General features: G+C 36.4%; 1 long non-coding RNA gene across 5 annotated transcripts in view; it reads right to left on the bottom strand.

The window, feature by feature from the left end:
- Positions 1-301: 301 nt before the first annotated feature.
- Positions 302-26,137, bottom strand: part of LOC143682851 (uncharacterized) — a 216,872-nt gene continuing 191,036 nt past the window's right edge. For 4 of the 5 annotated variants that reach the window (XR_013175331.1, XR_013175329.1, XR_013175322.1 and 1 more), the window contains one exon: positions 302-529. This is a non-coding gene — a long non-coding RNA (uncharacterized LOC143682851). Of the gene's footprint in view, positions 530-7,526; positions 7,626-26,137 lie in introns of all 5 variants that reach the window. The other variant, XR_013175327.1, reaches the window with a different exon arrangement.

The raw sequence follows: 26,137 nt of genomic DNA on the forward strand, positions 1-26,137 counted from the left end.
TCAGCCAGGAAGATGTTACTGTGTTAAGGAAAGAAGATGGCCACAAGAAGGATAATTAGGATATTATGAACAATTTTATGACAATAAATTCAACAATTTAAAATAAGTGAACAAATCCCTTGAAAGACACAAACTATTAAAGCTCACTTAAAAAGAAATAGTCTGAATAATCCTATATGTATGAAAAAAATTGAATTTGTAGCTAAAAAGCCTTCACACACACACACAAACTGTATGCCCAGCTTCAATAGTTGTTTCCTAGGGTTTCTATATCAAAGTACCACAAACTGGGTGACTTAAAACAGCAGAAATTTATTATCCCACTGTTCTGGAGGCTAGAAATCCAAAATCATGGTACTGGAAGAGTCATGCTCCCTCAAAAACCCATAAGAGAAAATCCTCCTTTGCTTCTTGTAGCTTCTAGGGCTTGCCAGCAATCCTTGCTATTCCTTGGCTTTGTAGATGCATCATCCAATCACTATATCCATCTTCATTTGGACTTCTTCTCCCTGTTTCTCTCCTCTTCTTCCTATAAGGACACCAGTCATATTGGATTAGGGCCCATTCTAATCCAGTGAAATTTCATCTTTACTTGATTACATATGCAGAGAACCTTTTTTCCAAATAAGGCCACATTCACATATAGGACTTGAACTTATCCTTTTGAGTACATACAACTTAACACACAAAAGTAGTTAATACTACTAAATATTTAAGGGAAAAAATAGTACTCATTCTACACAAATGCCCTGAAAATAAAAGAGGAAAGAATTCCTTCCAATTCATTTATAAACTTAGGATTACCCTAATAATCAATAACAAAGACATTATAAGAAAATAAAATTGTGATATATTAAGATAATGCACCATGACCAAATGCTATTCATTCCAAGAATTCAAGGTTAGATTAATATTTGAGGATAAATTAATGTAAAATTACCATATTAACAGGTTATAATACAAGATAAACTATATGGTCATTTCAATAGATGCAAAAAAAGTACTAAAGAAAATTTAACACCCATTTTTTAAAAAATATTTTTATTGTGAACTATCCATACATGTATAGCCCAACCATATTATACAATCAATGGCTCGCAGTATCATCACCTAGCTGTACATTTTCACCATGATCATTTTCAGAACATTTACATCACTCCAGAAAAAGAAATATAAAGAAAAAAACAGAACTCATACATCCCACACCCCTTAACAACACCTCTCATTGACCCACAGTATTTCAATCTACCTAATTTTTACCTTTTATCTCTCCCTATTTTTAATTTATTTTTTAACCTTATTTTTTTTTAATTTATCTGCTCATACCCTGGAAAAAAGGAGCATCAGACACAAGGTTTTCACAATCACACAGTCACATTGTAAAAGTTATATCTTGATACAATCTTCTTCAAGAATCAAGGACTCCAGAACACAGCTCAATAGTTTCAGGTACTTCCCTCCAGCTACTCCAATACACATAAACTAAAAAGGGGTATGTACATAATACGTAAGAATAACCTCCAGGATAACCTCCCAACTCTGTTTGAAATCTCTCAGCCACTGAGACTCTATTTTGTCTCATTTCTCTCTTGCCCCTTTTGGTCAAGAAGGCTTTATCATTCCAATGATGCCAGGTCCTGGCTCATCCCTGGGAGCCAGGTCCCATGTTCCCAGAGAGATTTACACCCCTGGTAGTAATGTCTCACTTAGTGGGGAGGGCAGTGATTTATCTGAGCAACAAAAGATGCTCTCCAGGAGTGACACTTAAGTATAATTATCAGTAGGCTTAGCCTCTCCTTTGCAAGAATAAGCTTCATAGAGGTGAGACCCAAGATTGAGGGCTCAGCCTATTGAATTGGCTGTCCCCACTGCTTGTGAGAATATCAGCAATTCCCCAGATGGGGAACTTTAATTTCCTCCTTTCTCCCCAGTCCCCTAGGGTGACTTTGCAAATACTTATTTATTATCTGCCCAAATTACTCTGAGCTATATCAAGGCATCACACTAACCTGTACAAACCAACAAGTCATGCTCTATTCAAGATTCCATGTCATTATGGTAACAGACATTTTTGATAGGACCTCTCAGTAACTTAAGAATAAAATGAAACTTCCTCAACTTGATAAGAGACAGCTACAAAAAGAAAAATACAGCTATCAGTGTGAGGAGAGACCTACAGTTTGATGGTGCAGGACAGAGCATTCAGAAATAAGACAGACATACACAACAAAGTGCCAAAATAATTCAATCATAAAATAGTAGTCTTTCCAAGAAATGACCTGTAAAAAAAGAACATCCATATGCAAAAATAATGAGCTCAATCTTTATATCACCTACGAAAATTAAGTATAAATATATCCTAGACTAATATGAAACAGCTAAAACATTAAAACCTCTGGAAGAAACTACAGGAGAAAATCGTTGTTACTTTGAGTTAGTCACAGATTTGCTAAATAAAACACCAGAAGTAACAGCCATAAAAGAAAAAAAAATGGATGAATTGAACATCTTCAAAATTGATATGTCTTTCCCTTAAGAGATTTTTTTTTATAAAGGCAAGGCACAGGCTGGGAGAAATATTTGCAAACGTGTATCTGACAAAGACCTAACATCCAGAATGCAGAAAGAACTCTTAGAATTCACTAATTAAAAATCAAGTGATTTTTTAAATGGGCAAAAAATCTGACTATATACGTCATCAAAGAAGATATCTTATGGCAAATAAGCATGTGAACAGGTAACACCATTAGTTACTAGGAAGGGAAATGCAAAATTACAATGAGATACCACTATGCCCCTCTTAGACTGGCAATACCACATAGGTAAGAAATAGAACAGCAAAAACTCTCACACCTTGCCATTAAGAATGCAAAATAAGGGCAGGCCACGGTGGCTCAGCTAGCAAGGACGCTTGCCTGCCATGCCAGAGGACCCCGGGGCCTGCCCATGTTAAAAAAAAAAAAAAAAAAAAAAAGCAAAATAATTCAATCACTTTGGAAAATAGTTTTACTGTTTCTTAAAATGTTAAACATATCCTCGTTATATGACCTAGGATTTTATTGGGAGGACACGAGTAGCTCACTACATCAAAGTATCAGGTTTGAAAGAAGATGGCATTTGAGGCAGTTTCAGAGGTGCAGGCAGCAAGAATCAAAGGATGATCTCTTCAAGGTGTCAATTTGTTCACAATTCAAAGTCCCAAAAGAAAACCTGATTGACCTGGCTCCAGCCCTTTGTCCATGCCTTATTTGGGAGAGGGCAGAGAACTTCAGCAATTATACTAAGGGAGAGGTAAGAAATCAATGTGGTTGCCAAAAGGAAGAAAAACAAATGCCAAGCGGGAAAACAAATGAACAAAGACTCTTACACCCTGTGAATTAATGTTAACAGTAATAGCTGTCATTTATTGAGTACTTCTCAATGTAAAATATGAGATCAGTGATGCTCAGAAAGTTTTAAGGAACTTATCTAAGGTTATAGAGGTAATAATTGGCAGAAGAGAATCTCAAAACCATGGCTTTCTGAATCTAAAACTCAATTTCTTGATCAATAAACCATACTACTTCCTGTTTATCCTTTCCATAAACCCTGCTGTCACTGGCACTGTTTAATGCAGCTCTAGCTCCAGTCACCAACAAATATAACAGAGGTCAAAAAACAGTCATCATGATCCTCTGCCTCCTCAGTATCGCCATGATTCAACACAAGACTGAAAGCTCATGTTCCTTGGTGTGTATATATCACTCCCACGCAGGCTCCAGATTTGGAGAGCCTGGTCTTCGGCAACCTAGGGATCTAAATGCCCTTGTGATGGGCCTGTGCTGGTTTTGAGGGTCTTAGAGTAAAAGGTCATTGGGATCACCAATTCCAGCATCAGTACCTCCATATCCTGCAATGGATCTTGAGGAGCAACTTGGAAATGATACCAAGTTCTTGCACAGATGAATAGTCTGAATGAGAGACATGAGGGGCCATCATCCCTTGCTATATCTGTATGCTGTCCTGTGCAGTCAGATCTTAATCCTCTTGTGGGCAGGGGACCATTCCCAGCTTGTCTTTGTACCCCCTGCAAACACTAGGCATTTAATTATATGGATAGGGCAAATATGATAAAGATAAGGGTAATAACTTTGACTTGACCAGTTTTAGATCATAGTCTTTAATAGTAAAGACTTAGATTCTATGGAGCCAAATCAGAGTTATTAGGGAAAAGGCAAGGAAAGGGAAGTTTGATGCCTATGAAACTTAGAAGTAATATAGTGTCATTGAACCTCAGAATCAGAATGGCCCAGAAAAGGAAAGTCCATCCAGTCCTGTTTAATGATTAAATCACAGACTTTGGAACAAACCAGATCTGGGCTCAAATCCCAGCTGAGCCACTTATTAGCTGTATGACCTTTTGCAACTTACTGCCTAAATTTCAGTCCCTCATCAGCAAAAATAAGCCCTAACTGATAAATTTATTGAGAAGATTAAATAAGATTTTGCATATATAGCCCCTCACTAGGTCCTTCCACCTAATAAGCCTCAGAAAATGTTAGTTATTATTACAAAACTTTGCTGTGTTTCTTTGTACCCCTGGACTAGAGTGGGGAGTTATAGAAGAGGGCTGTGCACAATTTTAAAGTTACCGAATAATATTAGAGGCTCTAGGCTAAAATTCTTGCAGATGATAATACAATTTCTGAAAAGATTTTCAACTAATATAGTTTATATCAGTAATTTTATACCAAGTTATACTTAATGTTCTCACTAAAAATTATTCCCTAATAATTCTTTGCTTTTTATATTTGAGCAACTTTACTGAAAAGCCATTCAATAAACATTTATTCATTACTATCTCTGTGCCAAGCCTTGTACTGGAAATAGAAAGATATGAAACACAATATTACCCTTAGGTGACTGGATCCTAGAAGGAGCAACAAACTGGGTATAGGAGAAAAATTACATTATCAAAAAGTTAGAAGACAAGGTTCAAAATAATTATAGCTCAATTTTGCAGGGATTAATAAGGTTAAAGAAAAAAGAGGTGTGAAAACAGTTCTGGGAGATGCAATACATTTATAACAGAAATTCCAAAGTAAATTAAAGCAAATGAACAGAAACCTAACATTAAAACCTACAGAACTTTTATCTGAACTTAGGGGAGATTTAGGTCACCTCTATTTAGGAAGTGTATGAAACAAAATTAATGAAATGACTTAAATAGGTCAACATTTTGAATTTCAAAGACAAAAAAAGTCCTACCAGCCCCACACAGGGAAAACAAACAAACAAAAACTAGTTTCCTACAATGGAGAAATGTGCATTTATTATTGTCTTTATCTCCTACAACAGTAAGTCCCCAAAGTCTATACTCATCCCTATTGCTTCTAACGTATAAAAACAATAGAAAGACCTGTTCTTAGACATGTTAGGATAAAGACAAGAATTCATTTAAACTTTCTGATATTTTAATTTTAAAAAGTATATATACCAGCCAATTTATAAATTAATAAAAAAGAGCAAAGTCAAAAATAGTTATTTAACCTAATGCAAACATCAAAAATTATTGAAAGAGCATATAAATAATGTAAAAGATTATTAGAGCATACTAAAAATAAAGACAGAAAGTCTACTGAGCAGGGAGAAAAAGGAAATCAAAGAATGCTATATATTTTTTTTGTTTTACACTGAGATATTAGTTTTTTTGTTGTTTTTTTTTTCACATGGGCAGGCACCGGGAAGAGATGTTAGTTTTTACTTAAACAGTTTTTAAAACATATGAAATATTAATATACCATAAGCTAGCATCTCAAATCATCAAGGGAAAAGTGGATTGCCCAGCTGGTAGTTAAGATTATCAGCTAACCATATGGCGAAAAAATAAAGGTAAATTATACTACACCACACCAAAAAGAACAGGTTCAATGGAAGGCAGGTAAAATTCTACTATAAAAAACCCATGAATTTGCCAAATCATTTCATGAGAAGGTGATTTTATGGTGATGAATATACGCTGGCATTAATGTCCACAGTCTTATAGACCTGGGGAGAAAATGAAACCAAAACCAGGAGTCTTTGAAAGGAGAAAATCACAAATTAGGAAATAAATACAGTAGATGGAAAAGGAAGATTTCACCTTTGGAGTGTTCTTCCTTGTTTTATTTTCCTAATTCCAACTCCAAATCCTTTTTTTTTTTTTTAATGCACTGTTTTGTTTTGGTGGATTGTTTGGGATTTATTACTATTATTAGTCTTTCCTTTTGGGGTAGTTAGAACTTTTCATGTGAGCAAGAAAGTTGAAAAGTTCTTACTACTTAATGGCAGGACACAAGTTCTGTTAAGTTATGTGTTGTAATAAGTTCTTCAGTCTTTTTTCCCCAGTGCCAACCACCAACAGTTAACTTCATTCTACAGACTAACAGGTGCATGGACCGAGACTAATAAAAATGCTGAGTTTATGATAGAGAAAATGTTTCAACTAGTTTCCAAAAAGCACTGTTATCATAGTCAGGTCATATAAACAGCTTTGCTATAAAGAATATTTTCTTTTAAAAGGATCTATTGTCATGGAGTTTTATTTTTTAAAAATACAGTTTTATCAGTGAATAATAAAAGATTTTGAAGCTTATGATTGTTATTTTAAACAGATAAAGAGATGTCTTCAAATATGTTCAGATAATAAGTTCAGTGTCAGTGGAATGAAGGAAAACGTACACATCAACAATTTATAAGCATTTTTAAAATTTCTTAATTACTTAAAACTATCTAATTGGGTATATTAAGAAAAAATTTTAAGATTTTGACTAGTTTTCTTAAATGTTTATCCCGAGTTTTATAAAACCTCACTTATGTGTATCCACTTCACTGGCAGCTGTTGGGGATTCAAGAATGTAAAAAAAAATTCCTAGAAGTCATTTATCAAATAGTTGGGTCAATTTTATGATTGCTTTTCAACTGAGTCTATCGGTCTTTTCTTTCTGGAATAGTCTTGCTCCCTACACAGTAATCACAAGTCTCCCCCCGAAAAAGCTATTTCAGTGATGGAAAAGGATTAACAGTATCAGATTAACCAACCCCGGGAGAATTTTCTCATCATCCCTCAAGGGATGTATTCCTCTACTCTGAGATGGTGATGCCAATTGTCGTGGTCTACATTTTACCTACTGGCCTACTCAATGATAAAAAAGCTTTTGTCACTTAATTATCATATTAATTTGGAATATCTTGATCTTTGAGTATGAAAGCAATGAGGCAATGGCAACTAAGTATAGAGTTCCACTTTTATTAAAGAAAAAAAAGTAATGAATACTTTTATAGGGAGACTATTTCACCTGTAGAAAGGGAGAATTTCTATTTCCTGTGGGACTTTTAAAGCACGTTTCTTATGGGTTAGCCACCAGAGGGCATCATGATGCTGTACACTTAGAAAATATTTTGAATATTGATTACCTTTGAATGGTTTTCAAACCACTATTCTTCATGCTCACACTTTCCACTTAAATGTGTAAAAATAGAAGTGCGACAAAAATAAAATCATTTACCTTCCATCAAATTGCTATGAAGAATATTTGGCAGAGTCCGGGACAGAGACTGAAGCTCCATATTACCAAGTCTACTGGATGCACACCAAGAGAATTCATCTAGTAAAAGAGGGTCCAACAGAAAATGGGATACTTTGACATGATTCTCGAAGATAAGTAGATGTCTTAGAAATTCATTTCCTGTTCCATAGGTGTTTTCACTGTGAGCATTATGAACCTGCATTTTGCCTACTGGCCTTACTCTTACTGACCGACATTCAACTAATTGCTACTCTATAGATAGCCATGTCCAAAGTTCAACCTGTATTTCTCAGGAAATGAAACAAGGTGGTTGCTGTTTCTTGACATAAAATCTCTTGATCTCAGCTGATGGTTCATATCTAAACTGTTTGGGGGAAATGGTAGATAGAGTTGTTTAAAATTGGAGCTGGATTCACTTAATATCTTGCTTCCTTGACTTCTTCCACATGGGTTTCATGAAAACTTTTGGCAAAAGATGACCATGCTGCCTTTGTGATGTATGAAGAGTCATAACTTAAACATGTTCTACAATAAATTATTTGGGCTAATATGTAACAATTTCTTGAGAAGCCTGACCTAATACTGGTCCAAACTTTTTTTTTCTCTAGCTGACCTTAGCTCTTTGAGGGAAGAGAACAATGGTTCCTTAAAGTAGCTAAAGTTTAACCATTTTGGTTATGTTGATTTTGAGTCATGTGACGTCAGAAATGGAAGGGAATTTGGTCTGTTAATCCAACTGCTCATTCTATATTTTAGGAAATTGAGGCACACACAGGTGGACCAGCTGTTTTTCTATCCTTTTTTTAAGTCAAAAGCTTTATTTTGCTTTACGATTTCTTTTTTTAATGCAGCAACACTAGTTTTTGAATGACTGGTAAATTTTATACCCATCAGATTCAGTCTGGGGCTTTACACTTAGTTTTTTCAAATATAAGCCATACGAATATGGAGAAATACAGACAATAATTTTTCAAATGCAAAGCTTAGAAGGGGAGTGATCACAGAGGAGGTATACTGTTTTTACCAGTCTCAATGTTAGAATGTTGTTCCCAAGTGGTAGTTTTACTTCAATGCTGCTGCAGACAACTCTTATCTCACTTGCCTATTACACCCCTCTCCTACCCCCTCACCCCAAAAAAATCCCCAAAGCAGGGCATTGGCCTCCAAGTCTGGAAAACCAACAACAATAGTATAATAAAAAGCTTTTGACCTCCTTAACTATCTTCCTTCGACAGAGTTCCCAAAGCTGAGAACAATAGGTGGCAACTAACCCTGACTTCTAAAGAAAGATGTTAAACCATCACTGAAAATCTTACCAAAACAGTGGCCCTTATCTCAGCCTCAAAAGAAGAGGATAGCGAGGGTTTCTTTGAAGGGTATTGTCAGAGAAGAGAATGGTGCTCCACCAATTCAAGGCAACTGAGGAAGAACTTTACAAGAACCATTTTTATAAAGAGTATGGGCCTTGTCAGAAGCAGGTACATATTACTCCTGAACAAAAATCAGAGCAGAGCTTGCAGACAGAGTTCTTGAAAGAACTTGGCCTGCATATCCTGGAGTGTGGAGACAAGTGTCTAATTCTTAATCTGGAAGAGTTTAAAGACCAGAAGAGGTCTGTGTGGGTGCCCCATCAGTTGAAGAAATTGGGCTGCATGACAGTCAGTCAGAGGAGCATCCCTTGCTCTAAGGGGCTTCTCTTGGGAGGAGAAGCATCAAGAAAGCACAAAAGTACCTTTGTTGATCGGAGTTTACAGCAGGAAAGAGCAACCATGCTATTTTAAGCAAAGAACATTCTTGTTACAAATGCTTGCAAAATCCTAGGAGAGGCTGAAGGAGGAAGGCTCTGGAAATGATTCACAGAATGATACAGAACTGGCCCACTAGGGGAGCTAACACCTCTGAGGCCACCACTTGAACTGGAAGAGAAAGCTGCCTCTGCCAATATTTCTCTACGTAACAGGAAAGTGGTAGATGGACACAGGAACACTGCTGCAGGAAAGACTCATGTTTTTTCCTTCTTGCTTGCTAGAAACCACAACCAGGAGCCTTAGGACAATGATTCCCATCTCATTCTTGCCTTCCTCCTGGTAAGTGAATCTGATTGGCAGAAATGAATCCAAATCCCAAACTCCAGCTGCAAGGGAGGCTGGGAAATATTGTTTTTATCTATCCTACCTCTCCCACTAGAAACAAGATAGGAGGAAGTTGAGTGGGCACATCCAGAGTACCCAACACAATGCCCCATGGGAGAAAGAACCCAGAGGTAGGCCTTGTTGCACAGAGGGTCTCATTACCAGATCACAACAGACTCATAAAGTAAGATATTTTTTCTGTTAATCTCCTCTCCTTGTCCTGTGTCTCTAACTTGGAGAAGCCAGAAATAAAGCCCAGCTGGGGACAGGAGGAGGAGACAAACAAGGTGGCGGAATAGTAAAGACACTATCACCATTTCTCCCACTGCAGCTTTCTGAGGCTGGGTCAAGTCTGAATGATATGGAGAGGGAAAAACTTTGAATTGGATTTGAAATCAGAGTTTTCATATTAGAAAAAAAAAATGGACCTTTGAACTGCTGAAAGCATGATTGGTCATTAATACCGGAAGGCAGGAGTGATATTTAAGATATTTACCAACTAGGAAGACACAGGCACTGATAATCAGAATGCACCCTGGCCATAAGTAACTGGTATAGCTCTATGGTAGACACAATTCAAGCTGGACACTGGTCTAGCCTGAAAGTGCCTAGAACTGGTAAGGGATCTTTCAAAGATACTATTTAGAGGGAAAAAAGGATATCTACCAGAATATATTTGTTATGCTTTTTATTTGCATCCTTTCATATTTAGCTCATTCAATCAATTGGTTACAATAGTCTTTTCACTTGAGTTATTTCATTGATCACTTTATTGCTGGGTAGTAGTTATTCAGGGCTACAATTTAACAAAAAGTTCCAGAACTTTCCAGACTTAAAAAGTTGGGTTTATTTATCTTCCTGGGACTCATCTGCCATGTGAATTATTCCCCTTTCAGTCCTTCCAAACAAACAACAGATTCAATGGGGAGATTGTGTGGGTGTCTTAATCCTAATATTCTCTTTTTGATACAAGAACTGTAATTTATCAGCAGGGGAATAGAGGATAGCTATAAGAATTGAATATATATATATATATATATATATCTGAGATTTCAATAGGCAAAATTTTCCTGGACCTCAGGCCCATGCTCCCAAGGACAAACAGCTGATCTTATATCTATTCTGTGATGTCTGGCATTCTAACATATTAATCTCTTTGTAGAATATCACTAATAACTATTCATTTTGAAAATCTGAAACTCTTTCTTTAATCTTCTATGTAATACACTTCTGATTTTTCAAATAAGGGCCAGGTAGCAGCAGTATATTAAAAAGCAATAAATTTTCAAAAGCTTCAAAATATTTAAGTTATTGTCTGCTTTAGAAAATGTCCAATCTCATTTGCCATTTTAAACCTTCACTAATTAAGGGACATTATCTCAACATAAATGTTGACCTTGGGGTTCTCCCTGTGGCTGTTTTATTTCTGCACTAGATAGAATGGGTTTTGGATGTTTATGAAGATTTAAACATCACTTTGCCAAACCAGTGCTCACTGTAGCACATTGGTCCAAATGGATTCTATTCTAAGAGACCATGGAATAACTCTCAGACTAAAATGATGCATCTTCTATCTTTATTGTGGGGGTCACAGACAGAATGCCATGGTGAGTAATGTCTACTTGTTGCTGTTTTCCAATTATTGCTATTCTTGGGCATAAAAGAACGAAGGACAACATTCACTTGTTAAGGAGAGCTGAAAGCACCTGGTTTTGATGTAGAATTCAAATAAATCTTCCAAAACTAGCTTTTAAAAAAGTTTTAAAAATAAATCTGTTTAGCTTTGTCCACCCTCTACACATCCAGTCTTCCCCCCACCAAAAAACATTTCTGCTCATTGTAAAGTCAAGCCTATATTTTATGGTTCCTTCTATTTTGCTTTAAAGTTGTTCTCTGTTTTGAATCACAAAACCAAAGACTTAGCTGCCTCTTTTGTCATTATGTTGGCTTTCTTCCAAATTCTGATCCTTCTTTTTTTGTTTATTTTATTAAGCAGAATGGCTATACTAGGAAGCATTTCATATCAGACAGTATAACCTGCAATGAGTAAAAGGGAACAAGTATCAATACTCAGAAACACAAAATGAGATAACCAAAATTCATCTTAAAATGATCCAAGTTAAATTGAGCTTCTAACATAGAAGTTACTTAAAGAAAGAAAAAATTCATTCTCCTTATTCGATATGACACTGAGTTTCCAGATTTAGATTGAACCTATACATCACGTGGCATCAGCAAATCCAATACCTGTGGTGACTCCTAAAATCATAGTCCTCTGTACTAATCTATGCAAAATTCTGTCCCATCACAGAGTTTAATCAGCCTTAATTCTTGCCTTGTGCTCATCATCAGAACAAACAAGCTTCCACTGTTCATTGCCTTCTAAATAGAAATAAAAGACTCAGGTGTGGAAGCTAGTGAAGCGATTTCCCTTTCCGAAACAGTGAGGTTCCTGCCTGAGGCAAGATGTTTAAAATGTGCCATATAAAACTGCTCTTTCTGTTCCAAAACAGGCTTCATATGCCAGTGAAGATGGAAGTGGAGCACTGTTAAGATTAACGACAGTTTGCCTTTCAACACAACAGACAAGGCGCTGACTCATCTCGGACAGCCCAGCCAACGTCTCTGTCTCCATCGGGCGCTCTCTCTCTCTCCCTGTCTTAATGAAAACCTGGCTTTGAGATGGATTTTCCATTCTGGATCTAGGATATACAAACTTATCATGGGTTCTCTAGTTCCACTCAAGATAAGAAGTGAGAACGCTAAAGAAATGAGAATAGCATAAAGACTAATCAAATTGTCAGAGCAAGGCACTAGCATTATGATAGTTGGATTTAAGACCCATAATGCCACCATGAGAAATCTGCAGCCTGTGTGTTGCCTAGGCCCTTAAAATCTCCTGGGACAATGCTCAGAAATGGGGCCTTTATTCCTTAGTGCGTGCAGTGTCATTTGTGAAAGATCTGCCCACAAAGCCATCAGATGGTAACAATTTTCAGTCACTTCCAACATGAGTTGGTTTTGAACTTTAATATGCAACCTAATTATGACTGCAAACACTTTGTTAAGCAAACAAACTTCAAACCCTTTTTTAAAAAGCAGCTCTTCTCTGGTCATTTCATCTTGCACAAAGGCTTTAAAAATAAAAACTGAGTGGGAAATTAGGGAATCCTGGGTGAAAAAAACTGCAGAAAATTAAATGGCTTTAATGTAATCACCACATAAGGACTGAATATCAGAATGTTTTCTTTAAAATCAAATCCTAGAAAATAAAGCAGCCTACGTCTAATTTCCATTCTTTTACCATTCAACAACTACTCAAATAATCACATATAATAATCTGACTTACTTTTAAATAAGACAGAAAAATAGACTTTCTGTTGTATCTCAATTTTCTTTTCCTTACTTGCCACCTTTTTCCTGATTCTGAATGACCCAAGCAATTTGAAGTTTCTTCTCTCCTCCCTGCCTCCCCTCCTTTTGGATCTTCTCATAATAACTTTTCTTTCTGCTTTTCTTGGCCATTTTTCAAGAACTGGGACCATTACATAGGAGTGGAAATCAACTGATATTCCTCTTTGAGGTCAAAGCAAGCAAGAATACCCTGGCAGAGTTGCAGTATAAGGGTTCAAGAAGAGATAGGTTGGATGGTAGGAGGGGCCGGATCTGAAATGTCACCTGAGGAGACTAGCTTTTTCTTCTGCAGATTTTGTAGAAGGCTGCATTCTTCCCTGACTTTAGGGAGTAACCCACTTGAAATTAATGGGTTGAAGTTTTAAACCTATTCTCTACTTACCTTGATACTTACATGGTACTTATAACCATCATGAGTGTTCTACATTTTCCTTCTGAGAAAAAGCAGGCCATAGAAAGATAGATTCTCTGATTCCTACGTGTATCCTTTGATAATTGAAGAATGAAAAGATACACTATAGAATATATAGTATATTTTCCAGATCTCTAAAGCATGGAACTCTCCTTATAAGAAGAAAGAAATTACACAAGAGCAATAAACTCTGACCTGTGTTGAGAATCACATAAGGTATAACACCTAAAACCCACGTCCCATCAAAACCCCATCTCTCCTTGTTTTTATTTTCAGAAAGATATTGCTCAACTTTTTTGTGAAAGTGGGAAAAAGATTAAGTCAAACTTTGTATATAATCAAGATAATCAGGCACACAAGGAGGCAACTGTCTTCTAGGAAAGACTATCTGTACTTAGTGTGCCAAATTTAGATTTATGACAAACTGTGTTGCCTACTAAACTGCCATACCTAACTGTACCCATTCTCTCCAAAAGTGATGAGGTATGCTTGGGAGCTCAGGGAAAGTGTTATGTATTACTAACAAAAGACACACAAGAGGAAACTAACTCTGCTGTCTCTGGATGCTGCTGTGTCCATTTGAAGTCTGCAGCAATGGCAGCTATCTTGGCTGAGAGAATTTGGCTAAAAGACAAGCCAGATGTCATGGAGGAAAGTTTGAGAGAAACTGGGGCCTTGAGGATATCCTTTAAACACTAAACTAAACAAGTCTGGAACCATCCAACTTTCAAATATTGTATTATGTGAGACACAGACATTTCTTAGTGCTTGGGTCCCTCCTAATTGTGTTTTCTTTATTTGCATCCCAATAATCCTGATATAGATTATTATATTAAAACTGAAAATAGAGAAACATGGAAATTTATTTCCCTTTCTACTCTACTGGCAAACATTCTCATTTTGAGTTTTTAATGCAAAGTACCTTGATATGTGGAGAATAATCATCAAGCACTATTGTGCACAATCTCTGAGGTAGGACTCTATGCTCTAGATTAAACTAAGTATCACATACATGCATCCAGAAGACTCAAAACCTGCTCCTTCTCGTTTTGCTCCATCATGGCCAACCAAAAACTTGTTTCTCTTAAGCCCTTCTATCTTGTACTGACTGAAAAGAAATATAGAATCATTTAGAAACTTTAAAGATAACATAGTAAAAATGTTATTTCATCAGCCCTCAAAGCAATAGCAATTTTGAACCATTATCTTTAATTTGGAAGTATTTCTCCTCTTTCATTCACCATCTATGTCACCTCTTCAACAAGTCAACCTAGAAACAACAAAAGCCAAACTTCTTCTTTAACTATCAATGATGACTTGAAAGTGAAATCACTTGTTTCCCAGGACAAAATAAGAAAGCCCAGGGACAGTTCTTCAGATCTGCAGTATCTTCATATAAAAATTCTAATAAGCTCCCTATTACTCTGTAAGTAAGCTTTGAGGAAATTAAACAGTGGGTCAACCTCAAGCCAAGTTTTACAACTGTACTAAGACAAATTTCTACTAGTTTGTGGAGTTTGACTTTAATCAGAGCTGAAGTTCCTCCTGTTCCTAAAAATGGAGAGTTAAAAATGAGCTGCTTTACAGGTAATTGTCACAGATAGCCTGTCTGGACTTAAGTTATAGGGTGGAGAAATCCCAGGGGCATTAAAAAAATACACTAGGTTTTCAGAATCTACTAAGTGGAGCATTTAAGAATTGACTGCTGTCATCTACTGACTCCTTTCTAAGTTTCCTGTCCTCACATACGTAGCTCTGGGGAATGTCTAAGTCTGATGATTAACTAACCTTGGGAATCCCCCCAAGTGGAGATCCTGTGCCCTCTGGGAAGAGAGGACTGGGAATCTCACCTTGAAATTAACTGGAACATTTCTTTTCGTCTGCCTCTTCCTGAGCTCTAGGTAGCCCAAATTGACTTTCATAAGAGCCTAAATGGTGGTCTTTTGTTATTTTTTTTATATCCTCCTTTCTTGCTTGCTCTCTCTAAGTAGGTTATTTCTTCTCTCTTGCTCACTATCATTCTTTTTTCCCCATACGGTCACATGAAAATCAGCCAGAGGGAATTTGATTTTATCTAATGATTCCAGGCCTACAAGTATTGGAGAGATTCACTTCAGTTCGAGAAAAATCTTGGAGAAAAAAAATACATCATTTGAAAGAAAACATTGATATTGCCCAACAGAAAAATGTGTTTTCCATTCTGAAAGAAAAATACTATGTTGCTATTTGGTTTGGTTTTAGGGATTTAGTTGGGTGTTTGGAGCAGTGTTTTAAGGTTCAATACAGAGCTTTTTCTTGACTATTAATACTGAATAAACTGGCTAGTGGTTGATAGGGACAAGCAGCATACGGTTCATTTATGAAAGTGGATATTTGACTGTTTAAAAACTAATTAAAACCAAACTTAAAGAATGCTTAAGTCCAGGGTATAGGGGGAAAACTTATGGACTATGTTTAAAAAGAAAACATCAGCACTGCCACAGCAACAACAGAGGTAAATAATGGAGTGTGGGGGGAACAAGAGTTAAGATGAGGTTTAGATTTCCTATTTGGCAAGGGTGTGTTTAATGGTCTTCTTTATCTTGGGAACAATGAAATTATCTAAAATTGAGAGTGTTGATGGGCTGTGGACTTTGGGCATATACATGATCCCTGATGAATGCAGGTGGCTGAAGGATGCACTAACTGAGAAATAGATTGGCAAACAATGGTGTATACTTATGAACGAATGTTCTGCTGCTACAAAAAAGGAACGAAGTTGGGAGGCAAGCAACGATGTGAATGAACGTATGGGATATTTGATAAGGCAAAATAAGCCAGAAACAAAAAGCAACGATAGTATGGTCTCCTTTAGAAAATTCTTACAAGAAATCAGGGGTCTAGATTGTAAGCTTTTATAGCAGACACATTTAGTCCAGAGTGGTAATTATTACTTCTGGATTTTGAGAGGCTGTTTTATATATATATATATATATATATATAAAACTTGATATTTAGAGATAAGAACAAAGTCGATCAGGTTGGAGTTAAAGTAATTCAGAACACATGGGTAAGGAAGACAATGTCTATATTTTAGAACCACACACACTCTTTGCGACCCAAGGAAAAAAGGTTTATTTGGTCTGGAACTGAAATTTTATGTAGCACATAATCGAATTCACCCTATCTGTATAGCTCATTTGAACAACTGAAACACAGGGAGACCAAGGTAAGAAAGAAGTCCTTTAAATCAGTATAGCTTAATGCAATGCCTGGATACATCCTAGAGTATCCAGGCATTATTATTCATCTTTATCACTGGAAATCTCCTGATACTGTGTCAAGCTATAGGGACACCCAAATCAATAGGCCATGTCCTTGGTCTTGAGGCTTCTCTTGTGAGGCTTATGTAGGTAACGGAGAAGCTTATCCCGCCTATAGGTATGCCTAAGAGTTACTTCTGGAGAACCTCTTTGGTTGCTCAGCTATGGCCTCACTCTCTCTAATCCCAACTCTGCAAGTGAAATCATTGCCCTCCCCCTTACATGGGACATGACATCCAGGGGTACAAGTCTCCTTGGAGACATGGGAGATGACTCCTAGGGATGAATTCTGCCCTTGCACAATGGAATCAACAATTCCATCCTGACCAAAGGGTGGCAGAGAGAGTTCAAATAGAGTTGAGAGGCTGCTCTAGAGATTGCTCTTATGCAAGCTTCATTAGATATTGCTACCTATCATAACCACCAAACCCCAAGCAGGACCATTCCAGCCAATCCTAAAAAACACTTAGGGCAAGTTATAAGATTCCACAAGGGTTCCATGCACGAGTATAACTTTCCAGAAGCCTACAACCTCCAGATGGGTCCCTGGACTAGATAAGTCCTGAAACCTAGAAGACCCAGCCTCTCCAGGACATCAGATAGCTCCATCTTCCTACCCCATATTAATGACAGACCCTTACAACATGAAAAAGTTAGAATGGCCATAGCCCAAATACCCCTAAAGAGAGGGATAGAAAGATCAAAGGTGATGGTGGAGTTATAAAGAAATAATAGCATTTATCAAATAAATATGATTGCTAAATCATTAAATTGGTATCTCTTACTCTCCAGTATCTTAGAGCAGCTAGAAGTAAAAACCTAGAATTGTGGGCTTGTAACCCATGTCAAACTCTGAAATATGTTATATATGTATTCATAACTAATCGTTATAGTGTACTTTGAAATTTATTGCTTTTTTGTATATATGTTATTTTTCGGAAAAAAAGTCAATTGTGATGATAAAAAAATATTTAAGCCTTCTAGCATCCTATATTATGGAGCAGCTAGAATGAAAAATCTGAGAGGATCATGTGGTAGCCAATAACAAACTCTGGGATCTGTCCTGTAGCTACTTGTTGAGGAGTGCTTTGAAAACTATTATTTTTTTATTTCTCTGCTTTGTTTATATGTTATACTATACAATAAAAAAAGTTTTAAAAATATTTAAAGAAAAGAAATACTGGCAATAGCATTCAGGATGTGCATGGCGAATTGTTACAATATTACTCAAAATGAATCATATGGGAAAAAATGTCACGTCAAATAAATACAAGAAAATATAATTGATCTAGACAAACAAAAGTTAGGCAAATTAACATATCTCATGTCCCTAAGGGCTAAAATTAGCCAGGCTTAAAAGAAATTCAATAAAAGAGCTTAAAAGAAATTCAGTAAAACTCTACCTTTCATTTCTATATCTAGGTTGGTTTTCACCAAATTCATGTATATGAATGAAAATTTATTTGACCACGACTCCAAAGATATTAGAAATGTAATCGAGAGGCAGTGGCAATTGGAATGTCTCCCAAAAGTAAGCAGGACCCCTAAACTTGTGGTGCTGGTTTGAAAGGAAGTATGCCCCCTAAGAAAAGCCATGTTTTCATATAAATCTCATTTCATAAAGGTAGAATAATCCCTATTCAATACTGTAAATTTGAAACTGTAATGAGATCATCTCCCTGGTTGATGTGATTTAGTCAAGAATGGTGGTTAAACTGGATTAGGGGATGACATGCCTCCACCCATTTGAGTGGGCCTTGATTGGTTTACTGGACTCCTATAAAAGAGGAAACATTTTGGAGAAAGAGACTCAGAGAGAGCAGAGAATACTGCAGCACCACGAAGCAGAGAGTCCACCAGCCAGTGACCTTTGGAGATGAAGAAGGAAAATGCCTCCCGGGGAGCTTCATGAAACAGGAAGCCAGGAGAGAAAGCTAGCAGATGACACCGTATTCACCACATACCTTCTCACTTGAGAGAGAAGCCCTGAACTTCATTGGCCTTCTTGAACCAAGGTATCTTTCCCTGGATGCCTTTGATTGGACATTTCTATAGACTTGTTTTATTTGGGGCATTTTCTCGGCCTTAGAACTGTAACCTAGCAACTCATTAAATTCCCCCTTTTAAAAGCCATTCCATTTCTGGTATATTGCATTCCGGCAGCTAGCAAACTAGAACACTTGTATTCAGATATATTTGTCTACATTAAATAAAAACTTAGACGCTAAAAAAAACTTATACATTCATTTTCCAACATGGCTGAAATTAGTATGCAAGTGACACTTGAATGAGAGTTTTTACTCAACAAGGGTTATTTACAGAATCTGAATAGCTTCATAAAACACCAATTATTAAAATTTGCCTAAACTTATTCTTTCACTCCAACAAATGTTTACCATGATTCTTCTGTATGGCAAAAACTGGTGCTATGAGGATAAGATGTTTCTTGGCCTCCTGGAGCCTTCCATCTATCAGACATACACTCAATAATCAGATAAATAGTCATCTCCTTACCATTATGATCAATGCTTAAAAGAAACTATAATGCCTTTTGAGAGTATATTAAAGGGATCTCTAACTTTATCTGGGGCAGGGGTTCAGGGAAGGTTCCTGAAGATTTGAGATTTAAAACTGGGATCAGAAGATTGAGAAGGAATTAACTACTAGGTGAAGAAAACCCAGGAAGATTCCCCAGCAGAAGACAAAGAAGAGGGGTGTGGTTCTGAGGTATTGTAAGGGTACACTTAAGGAAACCCTGGGAAGCCAGAATGTGACCACAGGGGACCTGAGCTGGAGGTGAGGCTAATAGGTAGGCAGCGACCAGGTCACCCAAGTAGGGGTGATGTTCTAAATATTTAGCAACTTGGAAAGCTCAGACTTGGCCAAGTAAAAGGCAGGTTGATAAACTGCGTGGCAGAACCAGTGTGACTGGTTCACAGTCATCCTTGCATGAAAGGCCTTAAAAGACACATTATGGGTTCTGTGGTTGGCACTTAGAACTACTTAGAACAAGAAGAAGGCATTGAAGAATGTTCAGCAAGGAAGTGTCAAGACTGAATTTTAATTGTAAGTGTTTTCTAGAGAGAAAAACTTGCAGAAGATGGTTTCGATTTACCAATGAGTAGCCAGAACATCATATGCAAAGTGCTGTTGGGGGGTACTAAGAAGAGTGAGACTGTACTCACTGCCCTCAGGAAGCTTACAACTGATAGCTAATTCCACCTCCTGGATATCAATTTCTCAAAAATCTATATTTGCCTAAAAAGTTCTCAAAGCTCTTCAGAGCAATAGTGTGGAGCAGAGAAACAGTCTCTGCCTGAAATACATTATTATCCCTTTAAATAATAGATGAGAAAACCATCTCAGTAGTTCTAAATTACAAAGGCAAAATGAATCAATTATTTTTTAGTTGAAGGATATTTTTTCCTGAGAATTCAACATTTTTAGCTAAATTATTGCCCTCCAAGTTTGCATAAAACACTCCACAAACAGAGGAAGCACAGAGACTCCATTAGGATGCTATTTCCCATTGAGCTGTCACTAGCACTCACTCCTCTGCCTCCAGATATCAGCAAAAAATTGCCTTAACTTAAAGGTCTTTACCCTTCTGTCAATTTGGGTATTGCCAGACACAGAGAGAGCAATAACTGTAAGGAAACACTTCTGTCTTAGTTTCCTGAGGTGGCCATAACAAAACACCACAAACTGGGTATCTTAAAGCATCAGAAATTTATTGTCTCACAGTTCTGGAGGCCAAAAGTCCAAAATCAAGGTGTCAGCAGGGCCATACTTCCTCTGGAACCTCCAGAGAAGAATCTTTCCTTGCCTCTTCCTAGCTCCTGCTACTTTGTCAACAATCCTTGGTGATTCTTGGTTTACAGCTACAGCACTTCAATCTCTGCTTCCTTTGTCATATGGTCTTCTCCACTCCTGTCTGTCTCTTTAATGCTTCTCATAAGTTATAAGGACACCTGTCATATTGGATTAAGACCCACTCTAATAGAGTTTGACTAAATCTTAGCTAATCACATCTTTCAAGGCCCTATTTCCAAACAGGCTCCCATTCATGGGACCAGAGGTTGATTAGTACTTAAAGAGATCTTTTTTTGGGGGGGGACACAATTCAATAAATAACAACTTCCCTGTGGATACTCTAATGTCTGTTGACCAAGGAAATAGGTTAGGGGATATCTTCCCCAAATGTCTCTATAAAATGATATGGTAGTCTTGACTTGTCAAAAGCTGCATAAGACTCATTCTTATCCCTTTACTAAATAAAAGCTTTAAAAGAGCTTTGCAAATTAATATAAGCCCACAGCATAAAAACCATCAACCTAACATTAAATAAAAGACTCTAAAAAACAGTCTTTTATTCTTTAATCTTTAGTTGATTTATTATAAAATTAATCGCTTACAAAGTACTTTATTACAAAATTAAATGCCTAAATAAATGGAAAATCCATTTTAATACTTTCATAAAATGTAAATATATATAGATCATGTACTAAGTAAACAGATAGTTCTCCTTCTCTCTTCTAATCAGGAGCATATCAGTTTAATATGTATATGCATTGGCATTTTTATGCTTATCAATATATAGTTTTTCTATCATATAAAAATGGGATTATATATTGTTCTCATGACTTAACAGTATTCCTAAATCTCTTTCCAAGGTAGTCTTTATAGCACCACCCCATTCTTTTGATAGCCATGTAGTAGTTCATACTATAGATTTATGGTTTTCTTTCCATTTCATTAAATGTTCCCTTATTACTGGGCAAAATGTTTCCAATGTTTTGGTTTTTTTTTTTGCCTTTTAAACAATGCTTTAATGAATATCTTTGTATTTGTAAAATAAGATCCCTAGTGGAACTGTGAGATCACAGAGAGTTCATATTTTTATTTTAATAGAAAATTTTAAATGACACTCTGAAATATGATGATACTTATTTACTTTTTCAAAGAAATCATTTTAAATGGGATAGGGGAAAGAATGAACCTGTATTTTTAGGGCTGCTGATATTTACTGGGCATCATGCTGAAAGCATACTGATATAACCTGCAGATGGGTCTCTGAACCAGATAAGTCTTGAAACCTAGAGGGCCCAGCCTCTCCAGAACATCAGCTAGTTCTATCTCCCTACCCCATATTATTGACAGCCCTTTCCAACAGGAAAAAGTTAGAATTGCCATAGCCCAAATACCCTTAAAAAATAGGATAGAAACATCAAAGGTGGTGGTGGAGTCATACAGAGAAGGTAGGGTTTAACAAACGAATATGATTGCTAAATCATTAAATTGATATTTTTTTAGTCTCCAGTATCTTAGAGCAATTAGAAGTAAAAACTGAAAATTGTGGAATTGTAACCCATATCAAATGAAATCTCTTGTATAACTAATTACCATGCTGTGCTTTGAAATTTATTGGGTTTTTTGTATATATTTTTTTCACAAAAAAGAAAATAATTCAATTGTGATGGTAAAAAAAATATTTATTCCTTCTAGCCTCCTATATTCTGGAGCAGCAAGAAGGAAAGACTGAAATGATGGTATGGTAGCCCATGTCAAACTCTGGGATATGTCCTGTAACTATTTGTTGAAGAGTGCTTTGAAAACTATTGCTTTTCTCTTTCTTTGCTTTGTATATATGTTATATTATACAATAAAGAAAGTTAAAAAAAAAAAAGGCATACCAATATATCAGCTCTCTGGTCTTTAGTACTTTGCTAAGAGGTGGGCAGAGCAGGAATTGCATGGTCATTTCATTGCTATGGTATGTGGAAGTATAGAGGTTAGGCCATTTGTACACAGCCAGGCTGGCAATGGATATGGGCGAGAAAGGCAGTGGTGAGGCCACGGGCTTTGATGTTGAGATGTCTGAGTTCAGATCCTCACTCTATTTAACAGCTGAGTGGCAATGGCTTTACTTCTCTAAGACTCAGTTTCCATGTCTACTAATTTTTTTTGTGGTAAATTGTATAGTACAAACTAAATGAAAAAATTCATGATATTTCCTTGCTCAGGGCCAGGCAAATTGTCTGTAGTCCATATATTTTGGCTATTATTTTTTGAAAACTGAACTTGAACCCATTATTCTTCATTAATTCCTCCACAAAATACACAAGCACATGCATACACAAGAACCTCTGGAAAACATTGATCCCAAGTCCTTCAGTTTATAGACAAGAAGTAATAGCCCAGAGATGTAAAAAGATTTGTTCAAGAACTTGAGCAATACTGAAACTAGGAGTGAGATTTTCTCCATCCTCTGGAGACTCATTCCCCACTGCAATACAGCCTCCCTACTATAAACTGGGTATTCCACATTTCATTAATTTAAGCTGTTTACTTCCCAACCCACAGAAGGTATGCACATTAACCTGTGCATCACGTGTTTGTGATGCCATGAGACTTTCATCTGATTCTGTGTGTCACCTTTAGTGAGGGATGTTCTGTACCTGCTCCCTTTCCCCGAGTTTCACTTCAGTAAGTCATACTGCAACAGGAGGAGGAGGAGGAGGAAAATCAAAGAAGGAAACATTTATCAATGACAAACTCAGCTAAGCCATTACCTAACACAGACAGGTCTCTGCTCCACCTTTGCCCGGAGAAAGGAAGTAGACTCTCACTACCTTTATTTTGTGATGGCACAGGCACGATGAACTTACAACTACTGCTGTCACTGGATGCTTGTTCTCCTAAATTGAGATGGTCTTGTGTAACCTGCAACATGTTCATTCCAACTTCAACTTTATGTTTTCTAAAATAATGTTGTCTTCAACAAATGGTGCTGGGAGAACTGGCTATCCATACGCAAAAGAATGAAAGAGGACCCTTATCGCACACCTTATACAAAAAATTAACTCAAAGTGGATCAAGCCTAAATATAAGAGACAGGACCATAAAACTCCTAGAAGAAAATGTAGGGAAGCATCTTCAAGATCTTATGGTAGTGGAGGTTTCTTAGACCTGATACCCAAAGAAGCACAAGCAATGAAAGAAAAAAAACAGATAAATGGGACTTCCTCAAAACTGAATACTCTTATGAAACAAAGGACTTTGTCAAAAAGGTGAAAAGGTAGCTTCCTCAATAGGAGAAAATATTTGAAAACCATATATCCAATAAGGGTTTAATATCTAAAATACATGAAGCAATCCTAAGACTGAACAATAAAAAGAAAAACAACCCAATTTAAAAATGGGCAAAAGACTTGAATAGATGCATTTCCAAAGAGGAAATATAAATGGTTAAAATAACACATGAAAAGATGCTCAACTAGCTAGCAGGGAAATGCAATCAAAATCATGAGACCTTTCACACCTACTAGAATGGCCACCATTAAACAAACAGAAAACTACAAGTATTGGAGAGGATGTGGAGAAATAGGAACGCATTCATGTTGGTAGAAATGAAAAATGGTGCAGCTGCTATGGAAGATGGTTTGGCGGTTCCTCAGGAAGCTAAATATTGAAACACCTTTTGATTTTGCAATTCTGCTACTAGATATATACTCAGAACTGAAATCAGGGATGTAAGCAGACATTTGCACACTCATGTTCATAGCAGCACTATTCACAATTGCAAAAAAAATGGAAACAACATAAGTATCTATCAACTGATGAATGGATAAACAAAATGTGTTGTATGCATACCATGGAATATTACTCAGCTGTAAGAAGTAATGAAGTCCTGAAACATGCAACAACATGGATGACCATTATGCCAAATGAAATAAGTCAGACACTAAAGGACTAATGTTGTGTGATCTCACTAATATGAACTAATTATATTAAGTAAACTCATAGAGTTAAAATCTAGAATATAGGTTACCCAGAGATAGAATGAGGGTAGAGAATGAGGAGCAGATGCTTACTGTTCTAGAATTTTTAACTAGGTTGAATTTAAATGTTTGAAAATGAGTAGAGGTGATGGTAGCACATAGTGAGTGTAATTAACAATACTGAATTATGTCTGTGATTGTGGTTGGAAGAGGAATTTGAGAGTCACATATGTCACTAGAAGGAGAGTTAGAGGATAAAACATGGGACTGTAAACCCTGTGGTGAATGACTGTGATTAATAGTACAAATTAAAAAAAAATGTTCCTCAATGAACCAGAGGAAATGTACATCACTATTACAAGGAGTTAATAATAGAATGGTATATGAGGAAAAATGCACCTATTGCAAACTATAGACAATAGTTACCAGTAATATTTTAGTATTCTTTTTAACAAATGTACCACTGCAAAACTAAGTTTTCTAAATGTTAGGATATCCTATATCCTAACATTTAGAAAAATGTTCTAAAATTTATTGTGGTGATGAATGTAGAACTATATTATATACTGTGAACCAATGATTGCATACTTTGGATGAAATTGTATAGTGTGTGAATATATCTCAATAAAACTGTTAAAAAATGCTGTTACGTCTGGTTATTTGGGGTGCTGTTATGTCTGGTTATTTGGGGTGCCCCAAACAATTTCATATCCTAGAATATGCCCAAACATGCAGAAGAAATTTGAAAATCCACTCATGGCTGAGTTGATAACCCAGAGTGACATTCAAGAGTGGCTCAAACTGAAATTATTCACGAAGACTTAGTGAACATATCATGACTAAAGGAAATAGCATTTTGGTATTTTAACCTCACTCCAAATGTGGAAATGGGCACCCCCCCTTACCTGTAAGTGGCTCCCTGAGCAGACAGGGCGGAGGAATTGAGGGAGAGCCACTTCTTCATATTTGTAGCAGGTTCACCAAAAATATCTTGCTATGCAATGCTGAGAAACTCAAATTTGAGGATAAAACAAAGAGAAATAATAAAGATCTATATTTATTGCTTGGCAATACCAACAGTGAGTGCTCAGGAGAAATTTAATAAGTACCAGTAAAATGAGCTAAATTGGTGAGTAAATGGTAGGAATTATGAATAGGTTTGAAATGTTAAAACTTCCCAAGTGAATACATATTATAAATATGATTTCAATTCTTAGCATTATTCAATAAAATTAAGCTCTTTGGTGAAGATCATCTTTGCAATGATGCAAAAGCCCTAAACTAATCCAGAATGAGGGATAAATGGGTCGGAACCCAGACACCTGGGTTTTTGTTTGTTTTTTTGTTACTACTTCTTGCTTTTTTGCTTATACAATCTCAGGAGATGCATATACTAATGTCTCCTTGTACATTTAACCAGATGACCTGTTTCCCAAAATAACATCTTTTTTTAAAAAAATGTATTTGCATTTTTATTTAACCTGCTCCTCTAACAAGCCATCTGGTAACTCCCTCTTGAGCAATATCTGACAAATTATGAAGATGTCTA

This window comes from Tamandua tetradactyla, chromosome 5, assembly GCF_023851605.1.
Source record: "Tamandua tetradactyla isolate mTamTet1 chromosome 5, mTamTet1.pri, whole genome shotgun sequence".
NCBI lineage: Eukaryota > Metazoa > Chordata > Mammalia > Pilosa > Myrmecophagidae > Tamandua > Tamandua tetradactyla.